The sequence below is a fragment of the Mus musculus genome, chromosome 1 (assembly GCF_000001635.26).
Source record: "Mus musculus strain C57BL/6J chromosome 1, GRCm38.p6 C57BL/6J".
NCBI classification, from domain to species: domain Eukaryota; kingdom Metazoa; phylum Chordata; class Mammalia; order Rodentia; family Muridae; genus Mus; species Mus musculus.
Genome location: NC_000067.6, coordinates 152,237,117 through 152,253,847, shown reverse-complemented (window position 1 = coordinate 152,253,847; position 16,731 = coordinate 152,237,117). Strand labels below are relative to the sequence as shown.

The 16,731-nt window shown below is 43.7% G+C and overlaps 1 long non-coding RNA gene across 1 annotated transcript in view; it reads left to right on the top strand.

Annotated features, from left to right (window-relative positions):
* The window catches only part of Gm36920, a 75,685-nt gene that overhangs the window by 36,145 nt on the left and 22,809 nt on the right, over nt 1-16,731 (top strand). Inside the window, exon 4 of the long non-coding RNA XR_001779484.1 lies at nt 4,047-4,217. This is a non-coding gene — a long non-coding RNA (predicted gene, 36920). The remainder of the gene's footprint in view (nt 1-4,046; nt 4,218-16,731) is intronic.

Genomic DNA, 16,731 nt, shown 5'->3' with positions numbered 1-16,731 from the left:
TTTCACCATGTTCTGAGCAGCAAATACTTCCCTGGGCTCTGCCCTCACCTCAGCTTGGATGCTTCCTGCTCCTGAGAGAATGAGCGGGCACCTAAGAGAGAAGACAGGGACTTAATCAAGAGTGAAACTCTCATGTCAGCCCTCAGCTTTACACAGGTGTCAAAAAAAAAAAAAAAAACACTGACTGAGATCTTCCGTCTGCCATTAGCTGTTATTGTGTACATTAAGTAGAATCCACTGCTTAACCCAGGCTACTGGGCTCACCCCAGTATTCAAGGAGGTGCCACAGGACTCAAAGGATACAGAAGTTACATATTAAAACCCAATCTCGTAGAGGATTCAGAGGAACTAAGTTTGGTAGGGGCACAGATTGTAGTACCATTAAGCCCCTCTGTTCCTCGTGGAGAACCACTACTGTCCAGCAAGGCGGGAAGGACCCAAATCAAGCAAATGAGACTTGTTCTGGGGGTGAAGTATAGCTGGGTTAGGGGAGAATCATTAAACCCTGAACCCCCATCTGACAGGAGGTGGTAGTATATGTATCTACCCTGTCATCTTACTAGGGAGAGTGCCAGTTTCCAGCACCTTCCATGGAGGACACTGGTATTCAACCTGCACTTAGCTTGGCATCATGAAGCCTGAGCCACTGTAGTCTGAGTTTCCAGTTTGGCTGAGAATTGGGAAAGGAGAGGCAGGACTGAGGTGGGCTGGGTAATGGAAGCCTCACCCTTTCTCGGAGATCCTGCACAGCACCAGTGTGGCAGGCAGGAGCTCAGCTGGGCACCGAGGGTCTATTTACAGCTTGATAGTCTCTGCTGAATTATTGATGCCTCTGCTGCCTCGGGACCACCCCCTTGTTAACAAATTGCCCTCTCCATGAAAATTTAAAGAGGCAAATGAGGCAATCTCTCAGCCTATTATTTCTTCTTCTTTTGCCATCTGAGCTCTAATCTTATCTCGATCAGCCCAGAAGTCCTCTCTTGAGACACTGCTCAGCTCAGATACCCCGGCCCAAAGCCAGGAAAACCCAAGCGTGTGTGAGAGAGCAACATCCGAGTTCAGAACTGTCCCTGGAGCTGCGGTGACTCTGGCCAGGTGAGCACTGATCATCTGAGTGTCACTGTACCAGGAACTACCGCATCTCAAGTACACCCCTAAGAAGAGGATGGCAAGTTTTTAAATGTGGTCCAGGTTTGGAGTTTGAGTGCCTTGGATGTCTTAAAAAATCGTGGTGAGTGTTTAGTGAGAATAATTTCCTTAAACTCTAAAAAGCAGGAGGTTGGGGCTAGAGAAATGGCTCAGTGGATAAGAGCATGGTGACCCAAGTTTGGATCCTAGCACCCACATAAAAACCCAGGTATAATTACACCTGTGCGGTTACATTAGTACTGTGGGTGATAGAGACAGCAGAGGCACTGGGATTTGCTGACCGCCAGCCAAACTCTGGGTTCGGTTGAGAGACCCTGTCTCTAGAATAATATGGAAAGTGATGGAGCAGAATCATTGGTGTGATGGTGTGTATATGCTCGGCCCAGGGAATGGCACTATTTGGAGGTATGGCCTTGTTTGGAGTAGGTGTGTCACTTTGGGAGTGGGCTTTAAGACCCTCATCCTAGCTGCCTGGAAGTCAGTATTCTGCTAGCATCCTTCAGATGAAGATGTAGAACCCTCAGCTCTGCCTGCACCATGCCTGCCTGGATGCTGCCATGTTCCCACCTTGATGATAATGGACTGAATCTCTGAACCTGTAAGCCAGTTCCAATTAAATGTTGTCCTTATAAGAGTTGCCTTGGTCATAGTGTCTGTGCACAGCAGTAAAACCCTAAGACATTTGACCTCCTCCTCCTCTGGCCTCTGTAAAGGTAAAGGCACCCACACCTGTGCATATCCACCTGTATGTTACACATACCACACACACAAACACATAGACACACACATATACATACACACAGACACACAGATACTCACAGATACACACAGAGACACACACATACATGTATGCACGCCAGGAGGTTTATATAAATATTTGATCTTTTGACCTTTCTTAAGAAGCTAGAGGCTTGAGCTTTCAATTTGCCTTGTCTACTTGTTAAAGGGTGGCCTCTCCATTAATGAAGAGGTGGATTTTTTCCTTGCCCAAGTTACCATTTCCTATTCGTGATTGAAATTGTGACCCTCAGGGTCAAGAAAGATGTGACCAGTGAAGCCTGAATCCCAGAAAAGAAAAGGAAAAAAAAGAAGCACTTCATGGAACAGACCAACAGCAGGCATCTAACTCAGAACTGAGCCACAGGCTACAGCAGACTGCAGCCAATGCAGTGCCTTCATCAAGGCAGGACAAGATGTTGTGGGGTATCTGTACTGGCTAGTTTTGTGTGTCAACTTGACACAGCTGGAGTTATCACAGAGAAAGGAGCTTCAGTTGGGGAAGTGCCTCCATGAGATCCAACTGTAAGGCATTTTCTCAATTAGTGATCAAGGGGGAAAGGCCCCTTGTGAGTGGGACCATCCCTGGGCTGGTAGTCTTGGGTTCTATAAGAGAGCAGGCTGAGCAAGCCAGGTGAGGCAAGCCAGTAAAGAACATCCCTCCATGGCCTCTGCATCAGCTCCTGCTTCCTGACCTGCTTGAGTTCCAGTCCTGACTTCCTTGGTGATGAACAGCAGTATGGAAGTGTAAGCTGAATAAACCCTTTCCTCCCCAACTTGCTTCTTGGTCATGATGTTTTGTCCAGGAATATAAACCCTGACTAAGACAGGTATCCACCTGTCTTATAGACTGCTCGGCTATGGGTATAAGTCAATAGAAAGTCTTAGCTAGCCAGTTACTAGACTGAGTGTTCAGGATCTCAGTGTAGCCACCTTTCTCAGAGTGAACTTTTAAATACAAACTCTACATTCTGGTTGTTTTATTTGTTTTGTCTGACATTCTGACATACTTCAGTTAACAAGAACAGTTAGCCAGAAGTGGAATTGCAGAAGCCGAAAATCAAGGTTAGTACACTTAGAGACTTTGCCAGAACCAAGACTTTGTGGTTTAGGCCTTAGTTATAGTGTTGGCAGGTGGTGCGATCTATGTGCTGATTTTTATAGCTTGAATGTTACACTTCCATCCTGGAGTCAGTTGTGTTAAGGTCTAGGGACTTACTAAGGTCTCTGGCCCTGTTATAAACACAGGTTGCTGGAAGCCACTGAGAATTGCTGTCATACCATTTTGAGAGAAGGTGACCCATGTAGCTGCATGGGTCTTGGTGTGAAAGGAAACAGTTAGGACAACAGCCTTTTCCTATTTCCTGAGGAGTCAAAAATGGAGCATCGAGAAATTCCTAAATATTGAAACAAAACAAGCAAAATGCCAATTTCAAAAAATCTGAAAAAATCATAGTAGTGACAATATAGTAACCAAGTTGACTCCCTCAGTTCATAGAAATAGCCATGCTAGAAAATTCTGAAATATGTTCCTTCCATTATATAGACATTGTTTCAAATATGTATAGAGAATAGAGCAACAACTCAGCCTTTAAGAATGATACTTCCTGTGTAGAGGGCTAAGTTCCCAGCGTCTGTGTCTGGAGACTAAGAACTACCTGTAACTCCAGTTCCAAGGGATTTAATGCCTTAGCTAGCTTCTTTAGGTACCACACACACACACAAATCTTTTAAAAATCATGTGTAATGGCGTTCTATAATCTTTTTTAAAAAGAATTATTTTTACTTTATATGCATAGGTGTTTTGCCTGTATATATGTCTATGTGCCACATGTATGCAGTGCTCTTGGAAGACAGAATGGGCCCCTGAATCCCCTGGACTTGGAGTTACAGATGTCTGTGAACCACCATATGGGTGCTGGAAATTTTAATTTCATTCTTTAATAGTAAGGAAGCATTTCAAAAAGATGGGTTGTACAGAGCGTCTGGAACCTGATAGGGTGTGTAGACAAGACTGAGTGACATACAACATATGCATTGTTAATCTTAAGCGGTTGCAAATTCTTGCTCTTGCTGCTTTTATAATACTGTGGTGTTCTTGTTCTTCTCCATTTGTACAGCCTCAGGACAGCAGGGTAAACCGAGGCAAGCATCGGAATGGGTTAATCACTTTATCGCCACATCCCTGGATACCAACAAGCTGTTGTCTTGCAGAAGAACAGGGCAAACAGAGCCTTGTGGACAACTTTGCTGACACACGTTTCTCGTCTAATGCTGCCAGTCATAATGAGGTTTGGCTCTCTCGGGCTTCTTGGAAGTAGACAAAACCCAATTAACCTCAATATCTGCTCTCATAGTTACCTTCCATATCCATTAGGCTCTGGCACACTTCTGATTTACGTTCTTTAGTCCATAATATCGGTAGTCACTGGCCCCTTTCGACCCTTCATTAACCCCACTATCCTCTGAACTATCGTATAGTGGGTCTGGTAGTTATTCTTACTTAAGGCGGTCAAAGGTTAACTTACACATGGATCATATTGATTTGAAAAGTATCTGTGGTGCGCAAGGTTAAATTCTAGCAATTGTGGTGTATAGCTGGGCATCATTCATTTTGGTTGGTGGATGCTATTATAACTTTTTGTTAAGCTTTTGGACCCTAAAGGCATTTTTCTCAAACTGGGAGACAACTCCGGATCATGTCCAATGAGCTGTGGAGAACTCCGAAGAGTGACTACCAGGGGTGTCAGGTGTTAGTTCCCCCTGTAGGAGATGTTGGTTTGAGACAAAGGCTGGAGTATTGGCACTGACTCTACTGTCCATGTGCACACTGGGACCCTCCAGGATTTGGGGAAACTGTGTTGGTCGCCCAGAAAGTGAGGCTGGCAAGCTCGGAGGAACAGTCCTGCTGTGGAGCCACCATGTGTGTCTAATAGCCTTCATCTTCTCTACTCCTCACTGATGTCTCCCCTTTGGAAAGCAAACTTGTGGCACAGCCCCACTGTATAGGCGGCTGGGTCTGGTTGCTTGATTGGTTGGTGCCGCAGCTTGAACACAGGACCTACAGCATCAAATGCTCTCCCAGCAAGCCACGCCCCTAGATCCTACTTATTTTTGTAGTTTATTTGTTTTATTGTGGTCTTGAATTATATTTCACCTTTTAAAAACTATTCGTGTTATGTATATAAGTACACTGTTGCTATCTTCGGCCACACCAGAAGAGGGTATCAGATCCCATTGCAGATGGTTGTGAGCCACTATGTGGTTGCTGGGAATTGAACTCAGGACCTCTGGCAGAGTAGTCAGTGCTCTTAACTGCTGAGCCATCTCTTTAGCCCCTTGTTTCACTTCCTTTAAAAAAATATTTATTTATTTTATGTATATGAGTATACTGTTGCTCTTTTCAGACACACCAGAAGAGGGCATCACATTGCAGATGGATATGAGCTACCATGTGGTTGCTGAGAATTGAACTCAGGACCTTTGGAAGAGCACTCAATGCTCTTAACTGCTGAACCATCTCTCTATCCCCTTGTTTCACTTCTTATTGTGGAGATTATTTTTTAAAAAAGAACTTGAGCTTTTCATTTTGCAATCACCTTTAAAGTTACTTTTTTTTTTTTAGTATCCCAGGGTTATAAGTTTCTTAGAGCATTTCCAGAGATACATCATTACATTTTGTTTTCCTTCCTTACCTCAGCTGTTTTTTTTTCTTTCCATTTTTTATTAGGTATTTATCTCATTTACATTTCCAATGCTATACCAAAAGTCCCCCATACCCACCCACCCCCACTCCCCTACCCGCCCACTCCCCCTTTTTGGCCCTGGCGTTCCCCTGTTCTGGGGCATATAAAGTTTGTGTGTCCAATGGGCCTCTCTTTCCAGTGATGGCCGACTAGGCCATCTTTTGATACATATGCAGCTAGAGTCAAGAGCTCCGGGGTACTGGTTAGTTCATAATGTTGATCCACCTATAGGGTTGCAGATCCCTTTAGCTCCTTGGGTACTTTCTCTAGCTCCTCCATTGGGAGCCCTGTGATCCATCCATTAGCTGACTGTGGGCATCCACTTCTGTGTTTGCTAGGCCCCGGCATAGTCTCACAAGAGACAGCTACATCTGGGTCCTTTCGATAAAATCTTGCTAGTGTATGCAATGGTGTCAGCGTTTGGATGCTGATTATGGGGTGGATCCCTGGATATGGCAGTCTCTACATGGTCCATCCTTTCATCTCAGCTCCAAACTTTGTCTCTGTAACTACTTCCAAGGGTGTTTGTTCCCACTTCTAAGGAGGGGCATAGTGTCCACACTTCAGTCTTCATTTTTCTTGAGTTTCAAGTGTTTAGGAAATTGTATCTTATATCTTGGGTATCCTAGGTTTTGGGCTAATATCCACTTATCAGTGAGTACATATTGTGTGAGTTCCTTTGTGAATGTGTTACCTCACTCAGGATGATGCCCTCCAGGTCCATCCATTTGGCTAGGAATTTCATAAATTCATTCTTTTTAATAGCTGAGTAGTACTCCATTGTGTAGATGTACCACATTTTCTGTATCCATTCCTCTGTTGAGGGGCATCTGGGTTCTTTCCAGCTTCTGGCTATTATAAATAAGGCTGCTATGAACATAGTGGAGCATGTGTCCTTCTTACCAGTTGGGGCATCTTCTGGATATATGCCCAGGAGAGGTATTGCTGGATCCTCCGGTAGTACTATGTCCAATTTTCTGAGGAATTTTTCCCCTGTGCCCATATCTTCAAGGCTTTTCCCCACTTTCTCCTCTATAAGTTTCAGTGTCTCTGGTTTTATGTGAAGTTCTTTGATCCATTTAGATTTGACCTTAGTACAAGAAGATAAGTATGGATCGATTCGCATTCTTCTACATGATAACAACCAGTTGTGCCAGCACCAATTGTTGAAAATGCTGTCTTTCTTCCACTGGATGGTTTTAGCTCCCTTGTCGAAGATCAAGTGACCATAGGTGTGTGGGTTCATTTCTGGGTCTTCAATTCTATTCCATTGGTCTACTTGTCTGTCTCTATACCAGTACCATGCAGTTTTTACCACAATTGCTCTGTAGTAAAGCTTTAGGTCAGGCATGGTGATTCCACCAGAGGTTCTTTTATCCTTGAGAAGAGTTTTTGCTATCCTAGGTTTTTTGTTATTCCAGATGAATTTGCAAATTGCTCCTTCTAATTCGTTGAAGAATTGAGTTGGAATTTTGATGGGGATTGCATTGAATCTGTAGATTGCTTTTGGCAAGATAGCCATTTTTACAATGTTGATCCTGCCAATCCATGAGCATGGGAGATCTTTCCATCTTCTGAGATCTTCTTTAATTTCTTTCTTCAGAGACTTGAAGTTTTTATCATACAGATCTTTCACTTCCTTAGTTAGAGTCACTCTGAGATATTTTATATTATTTGTGACTATTGAGAAGGGTGTTGTTTCCCTAATTTCTTTCTCAGCCTGTTTATTCTTTGTGTAGAGAAAGGCCATTGACTTGTTTGAGTTAATTTTATATCCAGCTACTTCACCGAAGCTGTTTATCAGGTTTAGGAGTTCTCTGGTGGAATTTTTAGGGTCACTTATATATACTATCATATCTTCTGCAAAAAGTGATATTTTGACTTCCTCCTTTCCAATTTGTATCCCCTTGATCTCCTTTTGTTGTCGAATTGCTCTGGCTAATACTTCAAGTACTATGTTGAAAAGGTAGGGAGAAAGTGGGCAGCCTTGTCTAGTCCCTGATTTTAGTGGGATTGCTTCCAGCTTCTCTCCATTTACTTTGATGTTGGCTCCTGGTTTGCTGTAGATTGCTTTTATCATGTTTAGGTATGGGCCTTGAATTCCTGATCTTTCCAGAACTTTTATCATGAATGAGTGTTGGATCTTGTCAAATGCTTTTTCTGCATCTAACGAGATGATCATGTGGTTTTTGTCTTTGAGTTTGTTTATATAGTGGATTACATTGATGGATTTTCGTATATTAAACCATCCCTGCATCCCTGGAATAAAACCTACTTGGTCAGGATGGATGATTGCTTTAATGTGTTCTTGGATTCGGTTAGCGAGAATTTTATTGAGGATTTTTGCATCGATATTCATAAGAGAAATTGGTCTGAAGTTCTCTATCTTTGTTGGATCTTTCTGTGGTTTAGGTATCAGAGTAATAGTGGCTTCATAAAATGAGTTGGGTAGAGTACTTTCTACTTCTATCTTGTGAAAAAGTTTGTGCAGAACTGGAATTAGATCTTCTTTGAAGGTCTGATAGAACTCTGCACTAAACCCGTCTGGTCCTGGGCTTTTTTTGGCTGGGAGACTATTTATAACTGCTTCTATTTCTTTAGGGGATATGGGACTGTTTAGAAGGTCAACTTGATCCTGATTCAACTTTGGTACCTGGTATCTGTCCAGAAATTTGTCCATTTCGTCCAGGTTTTCCAGTTTTGTTGAGTATAGCCTTTTGTAGAAGGATCTGATGGTGTTTTGGATTTCTTCAGGATCTGTTGTTATGTCTCCCTTTTCAGTTCTGATTTTGTTAATTAGGATTTTGTCTCTGTGCCCTCTAGTGAGTCTAGCTAAGGGTTTATCTATCTTGTTGATTTTCTCAAAGAACCAACTCCTCGTTTGGTTAATTCTTTGAATAGTTCTTCTTGTTTCCACTTGGTTGATTTCACCCCTGAGTTTGATTATTTCCTGCCTTCTACTCCTCTTGGGTGAATTTGCTTCCTTTTTTTCTAGAGCTTTTGGATGTGTTGTCAAGCTGCTAGTATGTGCTCTCTCCCGTTTCTTCATGGAGGCACTCAGAGCTATGAGTTTCCCTCTTAGAAATGCTTTCATTGTGTCCCAAAGGTTTGGGTACGTTGTGGCTTCATTTTCATTAAACTCTAAAAAGTCTTTAATTTCTTTCTTTATTCCTTCCTTGACCAAGGTATCATTGAGAAGAGTGTTGTTCAGTTTCCACGTGAGTGTTGGCTTTCTGTTATTTTTTTTTTTTTTGTTATTGAAGATCAGCCTTAGTGCATGGTGATCTGATAAGATACATGGGACAATTTCAATATTTTTGAATCTGTTGAGGCCTGTTTTGTGACCTATTATGTGGTCAATTTTGGAGAAGGTACCATGAGGTGCTGAGAAGAAGGTATATCCTTTTGTTTTAGGATAAAATGTTCTGTAGATATCTGTCAGATCCATTTGTTTCATCACTTCTGTTAGTTTCAGTGTGTCCCTGTTTAGTTTCTGTTTCCATGATCTGTCCATTGGTGAAAGTGGTGTGTTGAAGTCTCCCACTATTATTGTGTGAGGTGCAATGTGTGCTTTGAGCTTTACTAAGGTTTCTTTAATGAATGTGGCTGCCCTTGTATTTGGAGCATAGATATTCAGAATTGAGAGTTCCTCTTGGAGGATTTTACCTTTGATGAGAACGAAGTGCCCCTCCTTGTATTTTTTGATGACTTTGGGTTGGAAGTCAATCTTATCAGATATTAGGATGGCTACTCCAGCTTGTTTCTTCATACCATTTGCTTGGAAAATTGTTTTCCAGCCTTTTATTCTGAGGTAGTGTCTATCTTTTTCTCTGAGATGTGTCTCCTGTAAACAGCAAAATGTTGGGTCTTGTTTGTGTAGCCAGTTTGTTAGTCTATGTCTTTTTATTGGGGAGTTGAGACCATTGATGTTAAGAGATATTAAGGAAAAGTAATTGTTGCTTCCTGTTATTTTTGTTGTTAAAGTTGGCATTCTGTTCTTGTGGCTGTCTTCTTTTAGGTTTGTTGAGGGATTACCTTCTTGTTTTTTCTAGGGCATTGTTCCCGTTCTTGTATTGGTTTTTTTCTGTTATTAACCTTTGAAGGGCTGGATTCGTGGAGAGATAATGTGTGAATTTGGTTTTGTCGTGGAATACTTTGGTTTCTCCATCTATGGTAATTGAGAGTTTGGCTGGGTATAGTAGCCTGGGCTGGAATTTGTGTTCTCTTAGTGTCTGTATAACATCTGTCCAGGCTCTTCTGGCTTTCATAGTCTCTGGTGAAAAATCTGGTGTAATTCTGATAGGCTTGCCTTTGTATGTTACTTGACCTTTTTCCCTTACCGCTTTTAGTATTCTATCTTTATTTAGTGCATTTGTTGTTCTGATTATTATGTGTCGGGAGGAATTTCTTTTCTGGTCCAGTCTATTTGGAGTTCTGTAGGCTTCTTGTATGTTCATAGGTATCTCTTTCTTTATATTTGGGAAGTTTTCTTCAATAATTTTGTTGAAGATGTTTGCTGGTCCTTTGAGTTGAAAATCTTCATTCTCATCCACTCCTATTATCCGTAGTTTGGTCTTCTCATTGTGTCCTGGATTTCCTGGATATTTTGAGTTAGGATCTTTTCGCATTTTCCATTTTCTTTGATTGTTGTGCCGATGTTCTCTATGGAATCTTCTGCACCTGAGATTCTCTCTTCCATCTCTTGTATTCTGTTGCTGATGCTCAAATCTATGGTTCCAGATTTCTTTCCTAGGGTTTCTATCTCCAGTGTTGCCTCACTTTGAGTTTTCTTTATTGTTTCTACTTCCCTTTTTAGGTCTAGTATGGCTTTGTTCATTTCCATCACCTGTTTGTATGTTTTTTCCTCTTTTTCTGTAAGGACTTCTACCTGTTTGATTGTGTTTTCCTGTTTTTCTTTAAGGACTTGTAACTCTTTAGCAGTGTTCTCCTGTATTTCTTTAAGTGATTTATTAAAGTCCTTCTTGATGTCCTCTACCATCATCATGAGATATGCTTTTAAATCTAGGTCTAGGTTTTCGGGTGTGTTGGGGTGCCCTGGACTGGGCGAAGTGGGAGTGCTGGGTTCTGATGATGGTGAGTGGTCTTGGTTCCTATTAGTAGGATTCCTACGTTTACCTTTCGCCATCTGGTAATCTCTGGAGTTAGTAGTTATAGTTGACTCTGTTTAGAGATTGTTCTTCTGGTGATTCTGTTACCGTCTCTCAGCAGACCTGCGAGACAGATTCTCTCCTCTGAGTTTCAGTGCTCAGAGCACTCTCTGCTGGCAAGCTCTCTTATAGGGAAGGTGCGCAGATATCTTGTTTTTGAACCTCCTCCTGGTCGAAGAAGAAGGCCCAAAACAGGGCCTCTCTCAGAAGCTGTGTTGCTTTGGCAGTTCCCAGAAGCTGTCAGCTTCTGTGGTGCAGACTCTCACCTGTGCAGACTAAATTCCTAAGTTCCAGGGAGTCCTGGAACCAAGATGGCGACCGCTGCTCCTGAGGCTGAGGCCGCCTCCCAAGCCAGGCGGACACCTGTCCTCTGGTCTGGACGGTGGCCGGCTGTCTGCAGCCTGCAAAGGGTACTGCCTCAGCAGCTCTGTGCTTCCGCCTGTCTCAGAAGCTGTCCGGTTCTCTGGCGCACCCTCTAACCTGTTCAGACTAATTTCCTAGGTCCCGCGGAGTCCCGGAACCAAGATGGCGACCGCTGCTGCTGAGGCTGAGGCCGCCTCCCAAGCCAGGCGGACACCTGTCCTCTGGTCCGGATGGTGGCCGGCTGTCTGCGGCCCGCCAAGGGTGCTGCCTCAGCGGCTCTGTGCTTCCGTCCGTCCCAGAAGCTGTCCGGTTCTCTGGCGCACCCTCTAACCTGTTCAGACTAATTTCCCAGGTCCCGCTGAGTCCCGGAACCCAGATGGCGACCACTGCTGCTGAGGCTGAGGCCGCCTCCCAAGCCAGGCGGACACCTGTCCTCTGGTCCGGACGGTGGCCGGCTGTCTGCGGCCCGCCAAGGGTGCTGCCTCAGCGGCTCTGTGTTTCTGCCCGTCCCAGAAGCTGTCCGGTTCTCTGGCACACCCTCTAACCTGTTCAGACTAATTTCCTAAGTTCTGACCTCAGCTGTTTTTAAGACAAGGTCTGTGACTCAGGTTGGCTTCAAACTCACTACCCAAGGCTGCCTTGCGCTCCTGTTCCTGCCCCTGCAAACTCCCAAGCACTGGGAGGTACTTTTTGGTTTTTTGTTTGGTTTTTTTAAAGACATCGCCTGGGTCCAAATCAGAGCAGGCCAGAAACCACGGTCTATGGAGCTTCCTCCGGGGTTCAGCGGACAGCTCAGAAGGGCTATTTTGGTTGAAAGTTCTGAGACCAGGTTGATATTTCTGGTCTGCAGGGAGGCACACCTAGAATTCTTCACTTCGCCAGGCAACACAAATCGCCACCTTGTCTCCCTGCTTCCCACCTGACCTGAGGCAGCTTCGCCTTTCCACTGCTTCCTTCAGGTTACTCTTTCCTAAAGGTCAAGACTTTTCATTATTTTTTTTCTCTGAAAAATGATGAGATGGCTCAGTGGGTAAGAGCACCCGACTGCTCTTCCAAAGGTCTGGAGTTCAAATCCCAGCAACCACATGGTGGCTCACAACCATCCGTAACGAGATCTGACACCCTCTTCTGGAGTGTCTGAAGACAGCAACAGTGTACTTACATATAATAAATAAATAAATAAATAAATAAATAAATAAAAAAGAAAAAAAAAAAAAAAAGAAAGAAAAATGAAGCCTGGCAAAGTAGCGTCCCTCAAATGTGGCCGGGCCGGGGGCGGGGTGTTCCAGGGATCACACTCCAATCTTGCTCTCAGGAAATGGCAGAGCCAGGACAGAAAACTGGGCTTTCACTCTCAGGCCTGCCTTCTCCCACCAGGGTTGTCATCCTTAAGTGCATAAACTCCAGTCACCACATATGCTATGAGCATAAGCTCTCCCGCCTCCTCTTCTCCCTCCCCCACTGGCTCCCGTACCAGCCACAGCGTAGTATAAGATGCTCCTTCTTCCGCCGCTGCACAGTGGCTCTTCCTTTCCATGTTTTTATTTTTAAGTGGTTTCAGTTACCAGAGGTCAACCACATTCTGAAGATAATAAATATTAAATAAGTCACTAACTTTATTCGGAGAAATAAAAACGTGCTGGTTTTAAATGGCGTGCCCCTCAGTGTTGTATAATGAAGTCTTGTGCTGCTGCTCCATCCCCCTCGTGACGTCAGTCATCCTTCTGTCCAGTGTATCCACACTGCATGCGCTATTCTCCCGTTAGTTACTTAGTGGCTGGCTCAGGTGTAAGATCAACTGTCACAATAGCACAGTGCTTATGGTCAAGCAACCATGATCCAGTAGCTTAATGTTGTCACCATGACTATTCACCTGCCTTCCTCTTTCTACCTAGGAACTGTGCCATTTCCTGGCATTATATGACAAGGAGGGCAATAAGCCCCAGAAACAAGAGAGCACACTCACACAATCCACAACGTTCTAATTGCTCTATTTTATTATTTTCCATTTGCTGTGTCTAGTTTACAAGTTAAACCTTGTCATAGCTATGTATTACAGACTGTACAGAAAGCAGAGTATGTATAGCTTCATTTCTATCCACAGTTTCATGCAACCACTGGTTGAGGACATGGACTATAACTCCAGAGAATAGGGGACCACTATATATCTCTTTACTGTAGACTTCCACAAAACATGTATGTATATTTTACTATCTCTTCTGATGGAGCCTGAAGAAAGTAATAGTTTTTTTCTCTTTCTTTCTCTCCCTCTTTCTCTCTCCTCCCCCCCTCTTCTCTCCTCCCTCTCCCTCTCCCTCCCTCCCTCCCTCCCTCCCTCTCTGTCTCTGTCTCTCTCTCCCTCTCTCCTCTCTGTCTCCCCCTTCTCTCTCTCCTTTCTCTCTCCTCTCTCTCTCTTCTCTCTCTCTCTCTCTCTCTCTCTCTCTCTCTCTCTCTCTCTCTCTCTCTCTCCTCCTCTCCTCTCCTCTCCTCTCCTCCCCTCTCCTCTCCCTGACTTTCAGCAAGGATACTGTACCATGTGACTTCTCTTCCCCTAAATGTTTCATGACTCTATAACTTTCCTGAATGAACACTCTTTAGTTATATGAGTTGCCAATGCTGCCTTGCAGGTAACAGTGTAGAGAATAGCTATCAAAGACTAAAGGGAATGTTATACTGAACTTATCTCGTGGCTCCTCCCTAACTGCTACCTCACTGTCATAGCATCTGCCTGCCCAGAAGTGTCATGTCTCTGGCATCTTCAGGTTTAAGCTTCTTCAGACCAAGCTGACTCCCTCTTCTTGTTAAGAGCACTACTTAGAGATGATGGGACCGAGCCACTCAGAGCGGCTTGTACAAAGTCAGCGAGCACACAGGAGGCCAAGAGGAGATTTACACAGAGCACTGGTCATGGTGGGGCCTAGCCTCTAACCAGCCGCTCGAGTCAGCAAGCAGCTCCTTATGACATACTTCTTTTTGGCTCACTTGACAGCTCCGGACCAATGTTTGCTTTTTAATTACCGTCCATGTAATCTGCTCTGGCAGACTCGCTCCCAGCTCTGCCAGACTCACAGCTTTTCTCACAGACTTCCTAGAAAACGCATATGTCCAGTTTCTTGGCAGGGGTCACAGGTGAGGGAGTTCTATTAGCTTGGAGCTACATTCTGTCCCAACAGCAAATTTTAATATCAGTGAAAGTGTCACTGTGCATCCCAGAGACCACAGGCTGCATGCTTGCCAGTACTTGCACATCTGGTGCCTGGGTATCCATGCATGTTGAGGTCAGAGGTTGACATCAGGTGCCTTCCTTAGTCTCCAATCTTATATTTTGACAGAGCCTCCCATTGAGCCTGGAACTTGTCCCATAAAGCTAGGCTAGATAGTCAACCACCCCCAGGGAACTTCCTGTCTCTACCTCAATGCTGGTAGCATTACAGGGGTATGTTGCTGCATCCTGGTTTTGTTTGTTTGTTTGTTTTTGTAGAACATGATTTTAATATTTTCAACTGTTAATATTCAACAAACAGAATAATTATTTTAAGATACATTTTATTGTTATGTCTCCCTTTCCATTTCTGAATTTAATAATTTGGATACTGTCTCTGGCTAGTCTAGTTAAGGGTTTATCTATCTTGTTGATTTTCTCAAAGAACCAGCTCCTGGTTTTGTTGATTCTTTGTATAGTTCTTTTTGTTTCTACTTGGTTGATTTCAGCTCTGAGTTTGATTATTTCCTGCCGTCTACTCCTCTTGGGTGTATTTGCTTCTTTTTGTTCTAGAGTTTTCAGGTGTGCTGTCAAGCTGCTAGGGTAAGCTCTCTCCAGTTTCTTTTGGAGGCACTTAGAGCTATGAGTTTTCCTCTTACCACTGCTTTTATTGTGTCCCATAAGTTTTGGTATGATGTGTCTTCATTTTCTTTCTTTTTTTTTTTTTTTTTTTTTTTTGGTTTTTCGAGACAGGGTTTCTCTGTGTAGCCCTGGCTGTCCTGAAACTCACTCTGTAAACCAGGCTGGCCTCGAACTCAGTAATCTACCTGCCTCTGCCTCCTGAGTGCTGGGATTAAAGGCATGTGCCACCACTGCCCGGCTCATTAAATTCTAAGAAGCCTTTAATTTCTTTATTTCTTCCTTAACCAAGTTATCACTAAGTAGAGTGTCGTTTATCTCCCATGTGTATTTGTGATTTCCATTGTTTTTGTTGGTATTTAAGGCCAGCCTTAGCCCGTGGTGATCTTACACCCTGCCTTTTATGTCGGTGATGCACATCTGAGCTCAGTTTCTAGTGCATAATGGCAAGCACTTGACCCACTTAGCCATCCAAAGTATGTTTCCGTAAAGACTGTTTCCATTTGTCCAGTTCCATGGCCTTTGCCATGGGACCAGGTACACCCTGTGCTGTTTGGTTGTACTAGTCAGTTGTCTGCTAAGTGCAGTCGGCCTAGGAACCACTGAGGAGTGGAAGAAGACGCTGTTATGTGGGGAAGTTCTTCTTCCCTGCATGTACAGGGTAAGTCTTCTGCAGTAGGATTTGTAATGGGTATTAGAGCATGCGCCCTCTGTGCCTTAGTGTCTTCTTTGGTGAAATGACAAAGATAATGATTTTAGATTACTCACCTTGTTAGTGAGGGCTCTATAGTTTTTGAATGCCCAGAGAAGCTCTGGATTATACATAGTCTTGAGCTCATTTGGCATCAGAGATCCTACGTGCGGGTGTATAATCTCACATGATAATGGATTTAAGTCCGTGTGCTCTGTGCTTTATAATAATGCTAGAATCCCAGTTAAACTACTTCATGTCCCCATCCCCAGCTTTCATCGCCTGAACTGAGGGAATAGTGATGTGCCCACCTCCCAGGCTGCCTTGGGGTTAAGTGAGTTAGCGCGGGTAATTCGTTCTCCGTGTGCACCTGCATCTTTAGTGGCATCTCAGAGCAGCTGTGTAAGTCAGTTCAAGTGTCTGAATCATATTTTTATACGAAAGAGCAAAGGACAAAGGATAATGGGAGACAATTTTGGAAAAATAACAAGGTGGACTTGTCTCACGAGACACCAGGACTTCTCATAATATTTGGGTTACTCAAGGTCTCCTGGAACAGCAGAACCAATGAGACATACATAGATGAGGGGTGGCATCTAGTAAGAGGAATTGGCTCATGAATTATGGAGGCTGAGAACTCCTAAAAACCTGCCATTTACAAACCAAGGCTCAGAAGGGCTTTACAACATGAAACACCATTGTCCAAAGGCAACAGAAACTGGACCTCCGCTCAGCAGAGCAAAGTCACCTGCCCCCATTTAAGCCCTGCCTTCTTGCTCTGTTTAAGCCCTCGGATTGGATGATACTCATGGCAGTTGACTGCTTAGCTTTACTCAGTCAGCTGATTCAAATGCTTCCATCTTCTAGAACACATCTTCACAGACATATCCAGAAATTATATTTTACTGTCTATCTGGACACCCGTTTTCCCAATCAAGTTGACACATAATACTAACCATTAGATTTTAGAGCAATTAAATCAGACAGAACCGGTTT